The sequence below is a fragment of the Pinus tabuliformis genome, chromosome 2_2 (genome assembly GCF_031772625.1).
Source record: "Pinus tabuliformis cultivar Carrire ecotype Pingquan chromosome 2_2, CPIR1, whole genome shotgun sequence".
NCBI classification, from domain to species: domain Eukaryota; kingdom Viridiplantae; phylum Streptophyta; class Pinopsida; order Pinales; family Pinaceae; genus Pinus; species Pinus tabuliformis.
Window position 1 is genome coordinate 520,975,233 of NC_142300.1, and position 19,727 is coordinate 520,994,959.

A 19,727-nucleotide genomic window follows, 5' to 3' on the forward strand; every position below is an offset into this window, starting at 1 on the left:
ATTTGCGACTTAAATGACAAGCTAGAAGACAACAAGCCATCCTCTTAGTTTCATTTATTTAGCCTCTATTTACTTTTGGAGTTAGTTACCTAGTTAGGAGGAAGGTTGTTTTAAACCTCCTCAAATTTTGTATAAGCTATTTTTACACGTTTTGTTAGAGTAGTATTTATACCCTTCTCATGCATTTAGAGAAGGGTCCAGAACTTTATCAAAAACCTTTGCAAAGAATTCACTATTGTAAGTTTGTGAATGCTTTGGGAAATGATGGAACATGATTGTTTCTTTTAGATATCAGACTACTTTCCTTTGTTGATGCACTTTTGTATTCTTGGGAGACAATTTGATTTAAAGAAAGAAGTTGGTCTATTTCATTTGTCAAATGAGAAGGACTTCACACATATGGTAGTATTATCATGTATGATTGATTCCGTTTACATTTAATTAGTGGAAAAACTTTACTTTCATGGATTATATGTGAGATTTATTATTTCTGTTAAGCGTTAATTGCACTTTTGTATGATGCCTAGCTAAAGTTGTGATTTTCATATATAACTCATCATATATGCGATATATTTTATAAATTCCTTTGACTAACTATTTAGTCAAAGGAATTATCTTTTACGTTATCATCTCTATTTAGTTGTGTTCAATCTTTATTATCACATGCTAAATAGATATCCTTGTAGATCGCATATCACATAAGGACACCCGGGTTCATATTAAAATAAGTTAGTTAGAGAAATTGCATTGTAGAATAGGTCACTTAGATTATAATTATTCTATTGCAAAGAACTCATAAACCACCCACACTGGGAAATTGGTCCCATTATCCCCAGTCAGAGCCACCACTTTAAATAGAAAAGGAGCTATCTTAAGGTCTGGACCGAGTGGTTATCCCCCATGTCTTGGAGCTAGAAGGAGGGCATTCAAATGTGAATGGAAGATGAAGCTAAAAATCATTCAAAAAACATTCATAAGAGTCAAAACCCCTCCACCATTTCTACACCTTCTCAAACTCGTTTAGAATCTCGTGATTGGAAGTCTGAAATTGTAGAAACATCTCCCTCATCTACTGAAGTAGTAAGGTGACCACCTTCCCTTGATTACACTCTCGAGTCTCCCGAAGTTCATTATTTTATACAAAAATTGGAACAAATATCCATTTTTGCAGAGAAACCATAGAGACCCAAAGTATCTGAAGAGAGTGTTACCTCCTTATTATAGAAAAATGGTGTATTGATTAGACTACAAAGCGAGAGACTTGGGGTTACCCCTTTCGAGTTCCCCATTCCTCCATGACATAATAAAGTTACTTCATCAACATCTGAATCAAATACCAGCGAGATCACATCACCTTTCCATCCATTTACTCCCCCATCCATTTCTATCCAATCCACGACTTCTCAAACATCCACTTCTCTAATTAGTACTAAAATTATCAGTACTAATCCAGTAGTAAGTTCTTCACCATCTATACCTACTTCTGGACCGACCTTCCCATTTTCCCAGTCCCCAACTCAAGTTATGGCCAACCAACCTTGGACAAATCCTGGTGCTGTCCTAGTTGCAAATCCAAATGCACTCCCAGAAAATCTAGAAAATTGGCTGACTAAGTATAATCCTGACGATTCTCTCCTAGCCAAAGAACATCTAAATAATTTTATGTTAGCCATGAATCTCAATGGGGTTGCACATGAATATGTTGTAATCATACTGTTTCCTTATACTTTCCAAGGATCTACTAGGTCTTGGTACTTTTCCCTCCTTGCAGGTTCAATTAGAGACTGGGATACTTTTCAAGAAGTGTTTCTTGCAAAATTTGGTGATGATAGGACCATAGAATCCTTGATCAATGATCTTTCTAATTTGAAAGCTAATCTAGATGAAAAGATCAAATATTTTAACTCCAGATTTAACAAATTGCTAAACAAAATCCCAACTACCTCTAAACCTGTTGTAGATGTACAAAAAGAATGGTATATGTCATATCTGCCTTCTAATATTGCAATTTTTGTAGATAGAACCAATAAGGCTACCCTTATAGAAAACATGAAAGAAGCCATGTCTGTAGAAAGAAGAATAATAGCTTTGGAAAAGAGATCACAAATAGATGAAAGGTAGGCCAAAAAAGTGACATTTAAGGATGACTCTAAGAAGAAGGCTTCAAAAGGCCCTTTCGACCTTGAAGACCTTTAGAAAGTGTTAAATACAATGTCCAATGAAATGGTCGAAATTAAAAAACAAGTTGCAGAATCCTCTACTCCTAAGAAACCTTTTCGATCGTTCAAAAGGAACCCTTATTCTACGTCAAAACCCCCAAACACCATTTCAAATGTTGAATCTGACCAAGAAGCAGAAGAAGATTCGCCAAATGAAGAGGAAGCCGAAATGGAAGAAGAAATTGAACTAAACAGGATGTGGGATTTTATTCTCCCAGTTGAAGAAGAGGCACAAGCAATGCCAGTGACTACAAGAAGCAAAAATTCTCCTAACATGTCTATCACAAATCACAAGTAGAAATTTGCTACTCCTGCAAAGGAGAAAAAAATAGCTAAGAAATCTAAAACTATCCAAACCGGTCCTATCCCTCCAGATTCCCCAAATGCCTAAAAAACATTGGTAATCTCAGACACGGTCGAATATAATATAGTGGAAGACATGAAAAAGACTAGAGCTAACATCTCATTGCATGAGCTCACTAAACTCAAATAGTAGTAGAAGATTTTATTAAGAGAATTGAAAGCAGTTCCAATATCCCCTCTACCATCTGTTGTAGTTACTCATGCTGGCTACAATATGGGAAAAGCTCCCTCATCCTCAAACAAGGTAGATCCCTCAGATCTAGTTCTGATTAGTGATAGGTCTATTTCTCATGTTCCTCCATTTCTGCTCACTTATGAAATTTTCAACAAGAACGTTCACAACTACCTTGTTGATTCAGGAGCCTCCTCAAATATAATGCCAAGGGCTGTGTGTACCAAATTGAACATTACACCTCAAAAATCTGCAGTGCACATAGTTCAGCTAGATAGGACAAAAGTCGAGGTCCTTGGAGAAATAACCTTAGTTTCAATTAGGCTTTCCTCTAATCCAAAAGTTTCCCAAATAATTGATATTCTGGTAGCCGATATCCCTGAATTTTATGGTTTAATTCTCAGTAGGGACTGGTCTAAAAAGCTACACGGTTATTTCGCAACGGATTGGTCTGACATGTGGTTGCCACACAATGGTAAACCTAACCAAATTAGGCTATACCAAGAGAAATTCATGAAATATATAGTTACCAACCTCGAGGGAAGCAACGAACCTGTTTCTTTCAGTAGTAATATCATTGCGAATTACTCAGTCAAGTCTTCTTTAGGATCCTTTAATGCTCAAAGGTCTCCCTTTTTAGATAACACTGTAGTCTCTCAAATCGAAAACTTTTCACAAACGGATCCTTGCAAATGTCTAAATTTAGTAGATAAAGTTTCTAATAACTCTCCATTCTGGACTCTCTATTTTGACAGTTCCAAATCAGAGGATGGCGTAGGTGCAAGATGCATTTTGATCAATCCGCAAGGAGAGAAAACCATGCTGGCCTACAAACTTGAATTCCAGTGCAGTAAAAATGCTGTTGAATATGAAGCACTAATCCAAGGACTGTATAAAGCCATTGGTATTAATGTCAAATACCTGCAAGTCTATGGTGATTCAGAGATAATTGTGAAACAGGTGAGAAATACAATTCATTGTGTCTCTGGGCACCTTAAACACTATCAATATTTAGCTCAGAAATTGACTTCTCATTTTTCTGCTTTCAACATATCTTCAGTCCCTAGATTACAAAATGCAAGTGCTGACTTACTTGCTAATGTGGCATCCAGGCTTATACCCTCAGAAGATTTTAGTCTAGACAGATTTTCAATAGAATTAATATTTAGGCCATCAATTCTCAACAATGTAACAAATTGGAGAGTATTCAACAACGATGTGGATATAGTTAATTTCCTTACATCAGAGGGATCGTATGAAGAGCAGATCATAGATGAACATGAGCATGATATAAAAATCAAACTTAATCATGATCATAACCCAATCCCAAAGTCTGTGGTTAAAATGGAAGATCTTTATGATCTAAAGGATAGATTTAAGAAAATTACTAACTCCAAAACTCAAAGTTCTACTTTGAGATTTGAAGTAGTAAACCTAGGGTCAGACGAAAAACCCCAAATGTCAACCTAGGTCTAGGCCTATCATCTGAAGAAAGAATATCATTCATTGGTTTGTTGAAGACATATAAAGGCATTTTTTCTTGGGATTATGCAAATCTCAAAACTTATGATGCCTCTATAATTCAACATACCATACCCATGATTTCAAATGAAAAGCCAGTTCAACAGAAGCTTCGCAAAATTCACCCAAACCTTGAAAGTCAAATCAAATCGGAATTGAACAAGATTCTGAAAGCCAAAATAATCTTCCCTGTTAGACATTCTAAGTGGGTATCAAATATGGTACCCATAAGGAAAAAGAATGGAGATATTAGGATTTGTATTGATTTTACAAACCTGAATCAAGCTTTCCAAAAAGATAATTTTCCTTTGCCCACCATGGAACAGATAAAGCAATCAATTGTAGGTTCTGAATTAATGTCCTTTCTAGATGGATTCTCATGATATAATAAAATACTTGTCCATCTAGATGATAGATTAAAGACAACATTCAAGACCAAGTGGGGAACATATGCCTATCAGAAGATGCCTTTCGGACTCATTAATGTGGGTGCCACATTTCAACGTGCTATGGACATTGCTTTCAGAGGTCTAATCAATAAATCGGTGGTTATTTACTTGGATGACATCACAATCTATTCCAAGGATAGGAACAATCATTTAGCTAACCTGAAACACATTTTTGAAAGATGCAAGAAATATGGCATTTCCTTAAATCCCAAAAAATCCTATTTTTCTTTACCAGAAGGAAAACTCCTTGGGTTTATAGTATCCAAGAAAGGAATTTACATTGATCCTGATAGAGTCCAAGAGATTGAAAAAATTCCCCTCCCTCACAACAAGAAAAATATGCAGTCGTTCCTAGGCCAAATAAATTTTGTAAAACGATTTGTCCCAGATTTTTCACAAATTGTTCTACCTCTTCAAGCGATGATAAGAAAAAATGCAGTTTTCAAATGGAAAAAGGATGAAAGAGATTCATTCGAGTTGATTAAAAAATCTATTATTAATGCTCCCTCATTGACAACCCCAGACTTTCTCAAACCTTTTGTATTATATACTTTCTCATCTAATACATCATATGTAGCAATTTTGACACAGCTGAACAATGAAAATGTTGAGGCACCTATCTCCTTTGTAGTTTAAACTTACAAGGCGTTGAATTGAATTATTCAGCTGTAGAGAAACAAGAATATTTTGTTTTTAAAACTTTGAAACAACCTTTTCTTCTCAAAACCCATACAAAGATAATTGTACTCTACCCCGCAGTAATACAACTATTGATCCAAAGAGAAGTAGGGGAAAAAGAGCTAATTAGGTAACTGCACTCCAAGAATATGATGCATAAATCTGGCCAGCTAAAATTGTCAGGGGCCAAGGTTTTTGCAGGATGTTAACAGGAGCTTCCTAGTTACCATCAAAAGAAGATCAAGGTAATGAAGTACAATTATCAGAGGTAAGCCTTAATGAGACCTAATCACAATATGTTGATTTGAAATTTTATCTCAAAAATGGATATGCTCCTATGCATCTTAATTATAAAACAAAGCGAGCTTTAAGATTGAAATAAAATAAATATGAGCTAGTCAATGATGCATTGTTTAGGAATAGTTATGATTCAGTATTGCTTAGATGCCTAGAGAAACCTGAAGCTGAAAAGGTCATGCAAGAATTACATGATGGACCAGCTCGAGGACATTTTGGAGGAAATACCATGGCCCACAAAATCCTACATGTAGGGTATTATTGGCCAACGATATTTAAAGATGCACATGAATATGCAAGGAAGTGAAAAACTTGTCAAACCATAGCTGGAAGAGAAAGAACACCATCATTCCCTTTACAACTAGTTAACATCCAACAACCATTCGAACAATGGGGATTAGACATAATTGGTGAGATTGTTCCTAAGTCTTCCAAACATCATAGATACATCCTTACGGCTACTGATTACTTTACTAAGTGGGTAGATGTCGTCCCATTAAAGATAGCTAATACATAAAATATTATAGACTTAATTGATCAGTATATAATTACCAGATTTGGCTTACCCTTAGCTTTAATTTTTGACTATGCATCTTACTTTTCTGGAAATAGAATGGTAGAATTTGCTCTTAAGTGAGGTTTCAAGTTGAAATATTCAGCCAATTATTATCCGCAAGGTAATGGATTAGCAGAATCAACAAACAAGAACCTCATTAGAATTATCAATAGGACGATTGATAAAAAATCACAAGAATTGGCACAAAGCATTAACATTTTCTCTATGGGCAGACAAGATTACTTAGAAAGCCTCTATTGGTTCTTGTCCTTTTTCTTTAGTTTATGGAAAATAAGTTGTTCTTCCCACAAATGTAGAAATCCCATCTCTTTCCCTAGTACAATTTATTGATGAAAACCCTTCATCTTCTCTCCAAGCTAGACAATTTCAAATTCTCAAGCTTGAAGAAGAAAGAGAAAAGCCTAAAGCAACCCACTTCCATCATCAACAATTAGTCAAATATTCTTTTGATACAACTTCTGCCAGTCATAAAAATATTGAAGTAGGTGACTTAGTTATGAAATGGGACAAAGCACATGAGGAAAAGGGTAGGCATACCGAATTCCAAAGACTATGGCTTGGCCCTTTTTCAGATCATTGAAAAAATTGGACAATCAACATTTCTTCTACAAGACTTGTCAGGTAAGAAGGATTATTTGCCTGTCAATGGGAAAATTTTGAAAAAGTACTTCTCCTAGGAGATATACTCCAATTTTGTAACATATTGCTTTCTAGGAAAATAATGGTCAAATAGTATTTACTTTTGTCTTTTCAAAATAAAATCTTTGATAACATTTCTGTTTTTTTTCACTTTTATAAGAAAGTAATAGTTAAAAGGAATAATTAGGACATTTGAGTGCTAAAATAAACTTGATTTTTTTGGAAAAACTTGACCTTGCTTAAAACATTTATTTTACGAACAAACTCTTATCTTTATAGAATATGAAGGTTTTGTTATCAGTCCAGAAAAGAATCTTTAACCTAGTAAGGATTTTTGCATATCAACATCTTAAAAACTCTATCATTATCACCCAAACTCTCAACAGAGCCAATGATCCACCCCATCTGTTAAAAATTTTCCTTTTTCAGAGTGTAATTCTAAAATATAAAAAATTTAAAAGATAAAAAGTCTCATTACGAGCTTGTTTACCATGTTCATAGGGAAGTGATTAAACTGATATTACCAATATTGCATACCAAACAGGGTAATAGCTAATGGTCTCCTCGATCAGAAGACAAGGGGTCTCATCAAGAGCCAGTTTGTTCAGTTTAGTTACAACCAGTGAATGGCATTGTCATTAGTAGGTTACCATGCCTAGACAATATCTTTTAAGAAACCAAAAAAGAGCAAAATTACATTCAAAAAATGGAAAACGAGGACAAGGTCCAAGTGAATATCATTTTGAAATTTGAAAATTCATACATATGGGACAATGAATCATTGTTGGTTAAAAGATAACCTTGTCGAGGCTATGAACGCCTGCTGGCAACAGAGGCTCTATCTGTTATAAATGAGTAAACTAAAAAAAACTAATCTGCAAAAGACACCTACTATATTTCTTTAAACTTTATTGGCTGATGCAAATGTTTATACTTCTATCATTACAAGAGTAAAGTAATTAAGTAAATAAGCTGAGCAAGTAATGATGATTCCAGAGACATGTTGTTTACTTTATAACTCATGTAATCATTATTCTTATAACCCTAATTACTTTGAAAGTTTTTAGAAATTTTAGAAAACTACTCAGAGATAACTGGTTCTCCCAAGTGAATCGCCAATTGTTGTACTACAAAACAACCCCCCCATTTATAACAAACAATAGCTAGGCTTAGAGTTGTAAATGGGGACCCTTTTAAATTTTTAGGCTTAGGATAATAAAACCCTAACTCTAAGAAAATTCCTAGCAAAACCTTACAAAACTAACTAAGGATGAAATCCATATCGCAAATCACACTTTCCACATGACCACATTAAAAAACCTCTGCAAAAGTGCGATATGCAATTAGGTCTCCCACTGCGATAACATCACCTTGTCATTTCGCAATCGCATTTCGCACTTTGCATATTTTGCGAGAAACCTGACCATGTCATTAAAACAACCACAAACGATTTGCGAAATGCGATATTGCGATCTCGCAATCGAATTTCGCTTAACACATCCGGTAACATTATACTGTATCCCTTTTAAGACCGTGATGCGTGATTAAGTTCGGTAAAACATGTGGAATAATTACGTTTTAAATGCTAAAAAAAACGAGTTGGCAAGTTATTAAATATTTAGCGGCCCGAGGAAGGATAATCATTTTCTTGGTTATGGGTAGTTATAATCGAGTATCTCATTAAAACTTTTCCCACGATCCAACGTCATTTCACTGAAGTTTCCAATCTTAATTACTAGATATCGTCTGTGCTGATATATCTTGTCTATCTCATGAAAGTGACAAAAGGCATGTCCCTAAGAAAGGTGATGTAGAAAGAGAGCAAACAGACCATTGTTGAAGTTGTGTTTACAAAGATGGATCCTATCTTTGCTGATATGGTTTGTGATGTTGTTGGAGGCACAACAGCTTGGGAAGTAATTTACAATAGGCTGGAGGACGAGCATCCTAAAATCACTATTATGAAAGTAACATCTGACTCAAAAAGGCCTTCAGAACTTCAATGTAGAGATGTTTCCTGTTCATTCCTTCATAGGATAGGAGCAAGGGATAAAATCCTCCCCTATATAGATATGATAAGGTGGGTGATTAAAAACCTTATCATTGAAGATAGGTCATTCAATAATTCAAAGATGGAGCTCATAGGGTCTATCAGAGCAGAGGATCTGAAGAAGATGTACCACATACTTGATCCTCAGGATATCTACGACAGTACATTTGTGGCTAGCTTCGCAAAGAAGAATACAGACCCCTTCAAGTTAATTCAAGGTTAGAGGGTGTTGGACAACAAATTCAAGTATGAAAAATCTGGTATGTATGCTATAGACTCTTTGGAAAACCCCTACAATTACGCAGCAGCCATGTTATGTAGATTGTATGGGCTACCCAATAATACTAAGTTTTCAATTGAATCGATTCCTCTGATTGAAGCTTGTGTTAATTCCCATATCATGAATTGGCATTCCATCCTATCTGACAACCTAGGCACCACCATTACTGAATATCAACAGAAGAAAACCTCCTTCTCATATAACCTCCCTCCCTTCTATTTTAGTGCCTACATTATGGATGCTATCGGTTTTTGCACAACATTTCCAACCATGAGTTGGAAATGGACCTTACAAGATCCTTATCCAATCCATCTCAGTCATAAACAAATATGGGAGTCACATTACATACCTCACTTCTATAAGATATTCCATGTTGTTGTGTTGCCCCTACATCAAATGATTTTCAATAAAAAATCCCCAAGGTTTTCGCAAGAAGCTACAACATACCTGCTTACTGTTGGCATGTATTTTATTGAAGAGTGGTTCACCTATATTAGGGTTTTTGGTAGCATAGATGATCCACACGTCCTTCCTCTATATGTTTCTGATAAGTTATTAGCAAGAGAGATTTCCTACCAAACTATGGGAAAGGGCCTGACTAAAGTTCTAAAAGACGGCAAGAAGTCATTATGGCCCATTTTCCCTGTCAAATGCGGTTCTTTTGCTTTAGCCAATTTTGTTCATGCCTCTAAGGAATCAACACATATGGAAGCCCTCAGGCTTCATACATTGCCTAAGGGGCAATTTGATCTAAACAAAGTTGCATACAATGTCACTACTGGAGTTAAACTCAAGCCATACAATCATGATGATAATCATTTTGAGGATTTGTTACAGTCAGCCGTATCCTTCAAACAAGCATTCAAATGGGCAAAAGAGAATCTGAAACCTAAATATTTTCAAAGATTTCAAGAATTTAGAGATGAGAGGTTCCGGGTGATCCTAATGCATCTATTAAAACTCGAGGATAAGACTACTCCAAGCATCACTGTTGATAATGGAGCCCCTAGCTCTCAAATAGACTCTAAGGTAAACACTAAGAAGACACCAGACACAGGGATGTCCCAAGATGCTGACAACACCGCTAAGTCCAACAATAAGTCTAAGAAGCAAGTGATGATCACCCTGGCTATAGAAATCGGTTCAGAGACAAAAGGCGATAGTTTGGAGAAGGAGTTGGATTAGTTCAATCAGAAATTGCAAGGAACTCCCAAAGCCTCAAATGCCTAAGAAATAGAGGAATTCAAAACTCCTCCGCATGTTCATAAAGATACAGAGCCCAATTCTGCTGACAAACAATCTATACCTATGGAGGAACAAGCAACAATGTCCTAGCATACTGAAATTATCCCTGCTGTACCCACATCAGAGATTGTTCTCAGAGTGACTGAAATACCTCCAATTGATGTGTTATATAGCCCTCTCCACAAGGCTGTAGTTAGAAGGCAGAGGAAAAGGAGAAGGGTAGATGCACTTGAATTCCCATCTGGAAACGAACCCATGGACGTTTTCTGGAAGGACATTCCTTTTAATCTAGCCGAGAACTTGACTAGACTATCACAGTTCACGGGAGCATACGCATCGGCCACTATGGACAAGGCTACTGAGGTCTCTACTCTGCTAAGGGCGGAAGAGGAGAGAATTGTGCAGCTCGAACAAGAGCTCGAGGCAGAGAAAGCAAGCGCAAACAAGCAGGTAGTGGAACAACTAAATCAATTGCAGCAAGACATGGAGGTCCTGAAAATTAGCCATGAGGCCCATATATCAGCCAAAAACATGCAACTCTGGGAAATCCAGCAATCCATGGAAAGATAAAATGACGTTCCCACCACTGAGGAGTTCATCAAAGATGCCTTGGAATTAAATTCCCTTTTGGTGAGACAACAAGAGTATTTCTGCCAAAATATGTCGCATCTTACTCCCTATCTGACTACTAGTGGCCAGCTAACAGACATGGAAATTGACCAAAGAATGGAGTTTAATGATTTAAACACCACAATCTCTGAGTTCATTGAGTGGAAGGAAACAGAAGATGGAAAGAAGGCCAATCTACCTGAGATTGAAGAAACTCATAAAGACATTCTCTTTACAGATTGGGATGCTAGAATCAAATAGGTTGACTAGTAGTCACAAGGGCAATGGGAGTATCAAAGAACATCATCAAAGTAGTGAACCACATCCTGTTCTCTACCAATCTCATAAAGGAAGGCAATATGAAAGAAATGCCTCATTTAACTGCTCTGTATAAAGACTCGCAAGAGAAGGTGGGTATTAAGAGAGAGGCAATTGTGGAACTGACCATGACCAACTGGGAGTCGTATTGGTAGTATTTGGTTAAGCGACATAGCCAGATTATGACTCTCAACTATTCCCTTTACACGAATCAAAGGATTTTTCCACCGCTCACCGATGCGATCTTTACCGGATAGCTCAAGACTCATTTCGGGCCACCTCCTCAAATTGAACCGATGACCAATATTTGAGACTTAAAGGAAAAGTTGACAGACAACAAGTCATCCTCTTAGTTTCATTTATTTAGCCTATGTTTATTTTTGGAGTTAATTACCTAGTTAGGAGGAAGGTTGTTTGAAACCTCCTCAAATTTTGTATAATCTATTTTTACACTTTCAGTTAGAGTAGTATTTATATCCTTCTCATGCATTTAGAGAAGGCTCCAGAATTTTATCAAAAACATTTGCAAAGAATGCACTATTGTAAGTTTGTGAATGCTTTGGTGAAATGATGGAACATGATCGTTTGTTTTAGATATCAGACTACTTTCCTTTGTTGATGCACTTTTGTATTCTTGGGAGACAATTTGATTTGAAGAAAGAAGTTGGTCTATGTCATTTGTCAAATGAGTAGGACTTCACAGATATGGTACTATTATTGTGTATGATTGATTCTGTTTACATTTAATTAGTGGCAAAACTTTACTTTCATGGATTATATGTGAGATTGTTTATTTTTGTTAAGCATTAATTGCACTTTTGTATGATGCCTAGTTGAAGTTGTGATTTTCATATATAACTCATCATATATGCAATATATTTTATAAATTCCTTTGACTAACTATTTAGTCAAAGGAATTATCTTTTACGTTATCATCTCTATTTTTTTGTGTTTAATCTTTATTATCACATGCTAAATAGATATCCTTGTAGATCACATACCACACAAGAACACTCGAATTTATATTAGAATATGTTTGTTAGAAAAATTGCATTGTAGAATAGGTCACTTAGATTATCATTATTCTATTGCAAATCACTCATAAACCACCCACTCTCATCTTAAAACCCACACTGGGAAACTGGTCCCATTATCCCTAGTCAGAGCCACCACTTTAAATGGAAAAGGAGTTTCTTAAGGTCCGGACCGGGTGGTTATCCCCCATGTTTCGGTAGCAGAATTCTGAGGCTGCAACACAGAGTAAGAAGAAAGCCACATCAATTAGGATGGTGATAACTATCTAAGAAAAATGTAGTCGCAAGAAATGGTGTATGTTATTCACAGTGCACATTTCTAGTGATAAGGGTAAGGAGGTTGAGGATGAAGATGTATTGAGTAGGTACCCAACTTTGCAGCAGTTTCAAGATGTATTTCTTGAGGACATTACAAAGTTTCCACCGCACAAGGAGGTAGACATTTCTATTGAGTTAGTGCCAACAACAACTCCAACATCAAAAGCACCTTACAGGATGAGCACACCTGAGTTGGTAGAGTTGAAGTTGCAGTTAAAGGAGATACTTGAAAAGGGGTACATTAGGCCAAGTGTATCACCATGGGGCACACCGATATTGTTTGTGAAGAAGAAAGATGGAACACTCAAATTATGAATTGACTATAGGCAGTTGAACAAAGTGACTATCATGAATATGTACCCTTTACTGAGGACTGATGACTTGTTCGATCAGTTGAAGGGAGCAACAATGTTCTCAAAGATCAATCTAAGATCTGTATACCATCAGGTATGCATCAAAGAGGAGGACATTTACAAGACTGCATTCAGGACTAGCTATGGGCAATATGAGTTTGTTGTTGTTCCATTTGGCTTAACTAATGCTAGTGTGTTGCGTCCATACTTGGATAAGTTTGCTATTGTGTTCATTGATGACATATTGGTATATTCTAAAATGAGGAAGAGCATGCTAAGAATTTGGCAGCAATGCCGAGATTATTGAGGGGGCATCAGTTGTATGCTAAGTTCAACAAGTGTAATTTCTTTCAGAGTGAGGTACATTACTTGGGGAATTTTGTCTCGAAGCAAGGAAGTCCAGTAGATCCAGAGAAGATAAGATCCGTCATGGAGTGGGTAGCTCCTAAGAGTGTGGATGAAGTGAGATATTTCATGGGGTTGGAAGGCTATTATAGGAGGTTCATCCGAAACTTCTCATAGATTTATTATCCTATCACATCATTGCAGAGGAACTGTAAGAAATTCGAATGGAAAGAGGAGTTTGAGGCTAGTTTTGAGTAGCTTAAGAAGTTGTTGACACATGCACCAGTGCTACAGATTGAAGATCCAGACAAAGAGTTTGTAGTGTGCACAGATTCTTTCAAGCGAGGACTTGGTGGAGTCCTTATGAAGGGTGGACAAGTGGTATGCTATGAGTCACGAAAACTAAATGAGGATGAGCATAACTACTCGACACATGATTTGGAGTTAGCAATGATCATACATGCATTGAAGATGTGGAGGCACTATCTTCTTAGTAGGAGGTTTGTACTGATGAGTGATCATATTGGGTTGAGGTATTTGTTTGATCAACCAAATTGGAATGCTATGCAGGCTAGATGGTTGGTCACGATCAATGAGTTTGATTTTGAGATCAAGTATATCAAAGGTAAAGAGAATAGGGTGGTAGATTCTCTAAGCAGGCAGGTACAGGTAAATCACTTAGCAACTATGAGCTCATATGCGATATACTTACGGGATAAGATCTTGCAAGCAGGTCAACGGGGTGTCAAGTATATGGATATTGTGCATAGATTGAATAAATGTGTTGATACAAGTACAAGTGATATTATAGGTACAGGTACAGGTGTAGGTACTAGTACATGTAGTGGTATAGGTACAGGTGGTAGTACAGGTGCAGGTACAATTGCAGGTGTATAGGGTATGGATTATTGTCTTACAACAAACAGATTTTTCAGATTCAAAGACAAGATATATGTGCCAGATAACAGTGAGCTCAAGAAGGTTATCTTGAGAGAGTTTCATGCGAAACCTTATTCAAGTCACCTAGGTTATCAAAATACATTGACTGCAGTGAAGATATATTATTATTGGTCAAATATGAAGAGGGATGTAGTAGAGTTTGTGTCTATATGTTTTGATTGTTAGTGCGAGAAGGCAGAGTGTAAACACCCAGGTGGACTGCTACATGCGATCATCATTCCAGAGTGGAAATGGGAATTAATTTCCATGGAATTCATCACAGGGTTGCCTAAGATAGTGAGGCAATATGATTCCATCATGGTTGTTATGGACAGGTTGACAAAAGTTGCACATTTCATTCCAGTGAAGTCTACATTATTAGCTAGCGATGTAGTACAGGTATTCATCAGAGATGTGGTCAGATTGCATGGTGTTCCAAAGAATATTATGTCAGATAGGGATGTGAAGTTCACTTCCAAGTTTTGGAAGGAGGTATTTGCAGGTTTGGGCACAGAGTTGGCCTTCAGTACAACTTAAAGATGGATAGATAGAGACGGTCAATAGGATATTGGAGGACATGTTGAGGATGTATGTGATGCATCAGCAGTAGAAGTGGGAAGAGTACCTTACCTTGGTTGAGTTCACATAAAACAATGGTTATCAGGAGTTGTTGAGGATGAGTCCTTTTGAGGAATTGTATGGGCGAAGTTACAACACTCCTGTCGGTTGGAGTGATTTGGTTAATAAGGTGTTGATTGGAACAAATATTTTGGAAGACATGGAACAAGAAATGCAGGTGATCAAGAAGAATCTAAAGGAAGCACAGGATAGCCAGAAGAGTTATGCAGATCGGAAAAGGTTTTCCAAGGAGTTCTAGGTTGGGGAAGAGGTGTACTTGCACAACAAAATGAAGAAGAGCTCCTTACGAATTGGATCATGTGCCAAGTTGGCACCGCAATTTTGTGGACCCTTTAGTATCATTAAGAGGATTGGGCTAGTAGCCTATCGACTTTCACTACCTACGACAATGAAAGTTCATGATGTTTTCCATGTATCATTGCTTAAGAAGTATGTTAAATATGTTGATCATGTGATTGACTGGTATGTATTATAGGTGGAATCTGATGGAGAATTCCAACTAGAGCCTTAGTGTATATTGCCGAAAAAGGTGCTCATGCTTCGAAACTGAGAAATTGAGCAGTTAAAGTGTAGTAGAAGCACTTTGGGCTCGATGAATCTACATGGGAGATGGAAGATCAGATGTGGGCTATGTATCCTTCCTTGTTTACCGGTTAAGGCAAAGCAGTTTTGACTTGGTGTTTTGGTGTGATTTTGGTATATGCTTTGGTATATGTTCTGGTATATGTTTTGATGATGTTTGGTATATGTACATATGTATATGGATGTAAATATCACCATGAACTATGTTATAAAGCTCCAATAAGTGGTATGGGTGTCATGTCATTATGATGGCATGTTATTATGTTGTTATGTTGGTTTTCGTTTCAGCAGGGCGATCATTGTAAATAAGACATCGAGCTATGTTATAAATCTCCATGGGTAGTATGTTTTCTTTTCAGTGGTTTTGTTGAGGTCTTGGTGTGGTTTAACACCAAGGACAATGTTCCCCAAGGGGGGGTGGTTCTGTAACAACCCTGGTGAAAATTCCATGTAATAAAAGTAAATAAATGCAAAAATAATAACCACGGTTGATGGGACACTTATTCCAAGTTGAGTGTTGGGAAATACATCCTAGAGGGTGTTCATTTGGTTGGTTATGGATAAGGAAATTGGAAAATTCAATGATTAAGGCTTTGGAAAGGAAAAATGGCATTTTTTGCACATTTATTTATGAAAAATAATGGAAATTAGGAGAAAAGGGAGTTGAAAGGTCACAGGTTGCATGTGAGGAGGAAAATGAAGGAAAATAATGGAAAATGAAGAAAATAGAGGACTCATTAATAAAAAGGCTTCGGAGGATCAGTTGGTAACCTTTTGTCAGTTGAGTTTTAGAACTCTCTCATTATTCACCCTCTCTCTCTCTCTCACTGTTGGACACTTAGAGTTTTCTTGGAGATTTTTTGCATTGGATCAAGAAAGGAAAAGAAGGAGAGAGGAAGCAAAGATCAAGCAGGGAAAGGCAAGATCAAGTAGCTACAACAAGATTCATTGTAGATATCGATTTGTATGTGTGTTTTCCTTGCTAGATTTGACATGCATGGTATTGCATGTGGTTATTTTGTTGTTGTGGCATGGGTTTTGCTAGGTGTAACAGTGTTTTCATCCTAGCCTTTCCATTTACAGATAGCCATGGTGTGATGGGGTTCTCATGTTTTTGTTGAGTTGGATTTCTGATTGGATTCGAAGCTAAGTGAGGTGGATCTCCGAAATGATTGAAAACATGGCCTAGTAACCCCTGAACCGGACTGTGGGTTGTTGTAAAGCTAGATTTTATGTTGCCTCTGATGGCCTAGGAATCCTTGCCGATAAATGACAGGATATACAGTAAAACCAAGAGGTGGTTTTCTCTCCGTTGGGCCTAGTAATCCCAGGTTTAGGATATGCGGTAAAGCATAGAGAGTGAGTCTCGGTTTAGGGCCTAGTGATACAGGTTTGGATTGCGGTAAAGCCTAAGAGACTGGGAGATAGGAAAATTCTTAATGGTGTAGGTGGAGAAATATGGTGGCATCTATGCTTGTTTGACTTAGTGATCAGGTGGAGATCACAATAAATCCTATTATAATGTGTTCATTGTGTTGGCCTAGTGATACGGGATGCATTACGATAAAACTTGGTTTCTATTGATAAGGGCGAGGTGGTTTAGCCTCAGTATGCCCTGGTTGGTTCTTTTGGTTTCATTCTCACATTCATTCTTGGAATATGGAACGGGGGTGAATGACTGAAGAGAGATTTGGCTAAGCCATTCTATGGTTGATTGGAACATGGAAGTCCCATCCCAGGTTTGGGTTTTTCATCATTAATGAAAGGTTATTTTTCCTTTTATTTCCATGAGCATTTTAATGGATTATATGTGGTCTATATGGTTTTCCTTTCATGAGTATTTATGTTGTTATTATTTTGGTTATATGTGTGTTTTATGACAACAAATATGTATGGTTCTCAACATGTTTTTGCTTGTAAATGAATGGATAATGTATCTATGGCCTAATAGATGGTAATGCATAAAATGGCATGAGGGAAAAATGGTTCTTAGTGATTCTGAAATAAGAACAAGATCCCTATGTTTAATTCTATTGGTTACACCTGTAGATTACATGCTCGCGACATGTTTGATCAAATGCATGTCATGGATAGTAGGGATCTGATTAAGGTCTTGATTAACTTATTGATTTTGCATCATTATTTCCCTGTTCTTTTACTGCTCCTAAGTTATCATTCCATTCTGGGTAGTGACCTGGGGTATGGGCTTGAAAAAGTGGCTCAAATTTTGAGGACTTTGGCATAACACTGGTAAAATGGGTCTCTAGATGCTAGCAGACATGCCTGTGAAAGTGAATATGGGTTTATGGACACCCTCATTCCTATAGTATGAGATAGAATGAGGCTTAATATGTCCAGAACATCAGTGGGACCTAGGGAGAAGATTTCTGAGTGCCTGACATGTCTCTTGAGGGTTCTGTTGCTGATTTGGATAGGTTGGTTGATGTGTTCTATCGATTCCACTTCCTTAAGGTCACATAGTAGGTCAAATACAATCATAGTAGCCTCTTGTCACATGTTTACCTCGATTGGCTGGGTACTTGGGTAGATGTGTGAGCATGGTGTTACAATCTTAGAACTCTAGGTGTGGGGTCTTTGGGCTACATTGACTATAGATCATTGACTCCATGTAGTAAAGTCAAATTCTAATTCGGGTCAAGTATCACCACATATATTCTCTCATTATGCGCATAATTTCCATGGATTGATGGAGGATCCTATCCATAAAAGCATTATGGGTAATGTAAGTACAATTTTTTGTTGATGCTAAATCATTGGTTATGTATTTGATTGTACAATTGAAAAAATGTTCAATAAATGTAACTTTGAATTATTTCTTTTTCATTTTTTTTGGCATGTACAGATGCTATGAGAGGAAATACTTGTCTCAATGTGGGAAGATGTTATTTCTCCCAATATTGATGCATCCATGGCTATAGTATTTGACATTGTGACACCTTACACATACATATCTAAATGTATTTGTGTTGTCTACTCCAATAATAACTTGGTAGGATTTATAAATTTGTTATTGTTCAAATGTCCAAGTCATTTGGGTCTATAGAAATCAATCTTAATTTTTCTATGTCTCCATGTGTCTAATGAATATTTTGAGCAACCATGTCCACTTTGGCTTAACTATCACCTCTCACATGGGTAGCATATGTTAGATTGCATCTACTTTTAATGTGATATTCACTATCTTAGTCTAGTTCAATTTAATGTTTTTGTACTAATCAAACATATTACAAATGTCTTTGCATGTTCCATCCTTCCAAGTCCTTTCCTCTTCTATACCCACCCAATTTAATGTTTTACTATCCTATATAGTATACGTTTCATTCTAAGCATGACCATTGGGAACTTCCCTTGAGTGCTTGGCATTCCCATTTCCTCCCCTAGGGTGCTTCCCCCTATCATATAGTCAGTGGGGGTGTATTTCCTCCAACTCATAATACATTTTCCTTTACACCCTTCCACCATCCCCATATCCATTCACCCCACACCACTCTGTTATCAAACCCATCCTATCACTACATCCACTTTTGTAATAACTAGTATTTCATCCACTATAGTTACATCATTAGTGGTAGGGGAAATTTTATGGGATAAATTTTGTAAATGGGATAATTTTCCTTGTTTTTTGCGAAAAAAAATATTCCATAGTTTCCATTTTTTTTTTAATTATTTTTCCAAATTTTATAGGAGAAAATTATTTTACCTTAAAAATTGTCAAAGTCTTATAGAGACTATATATAATATCATTAAAATTTTTGAACTTTTTGACAAAAATATTCTAAACATTTATAATTTTTACATTAGGGACTATTAAGATTTGCCAAGTTTTCTACACTTCAAAATAAATTTTCATCCTTAAAATTTTCCCTATTTAGTGGTTGCATCTATAGTAGCTACAACTACATCCTCGCCAACCCCCATCATTTCCTTGGAGCAAGTTGTCTAGCATAGTGCTCCACCTCTTTTCAATGCATCCACTATTGAAACAATGAGAATTACATATATTTTAGCTACATATATAGTGGATGCATCTACAAGTGCTATAACCACATCCTCCCCAACCCCCATGTTTTCCTTAGAGC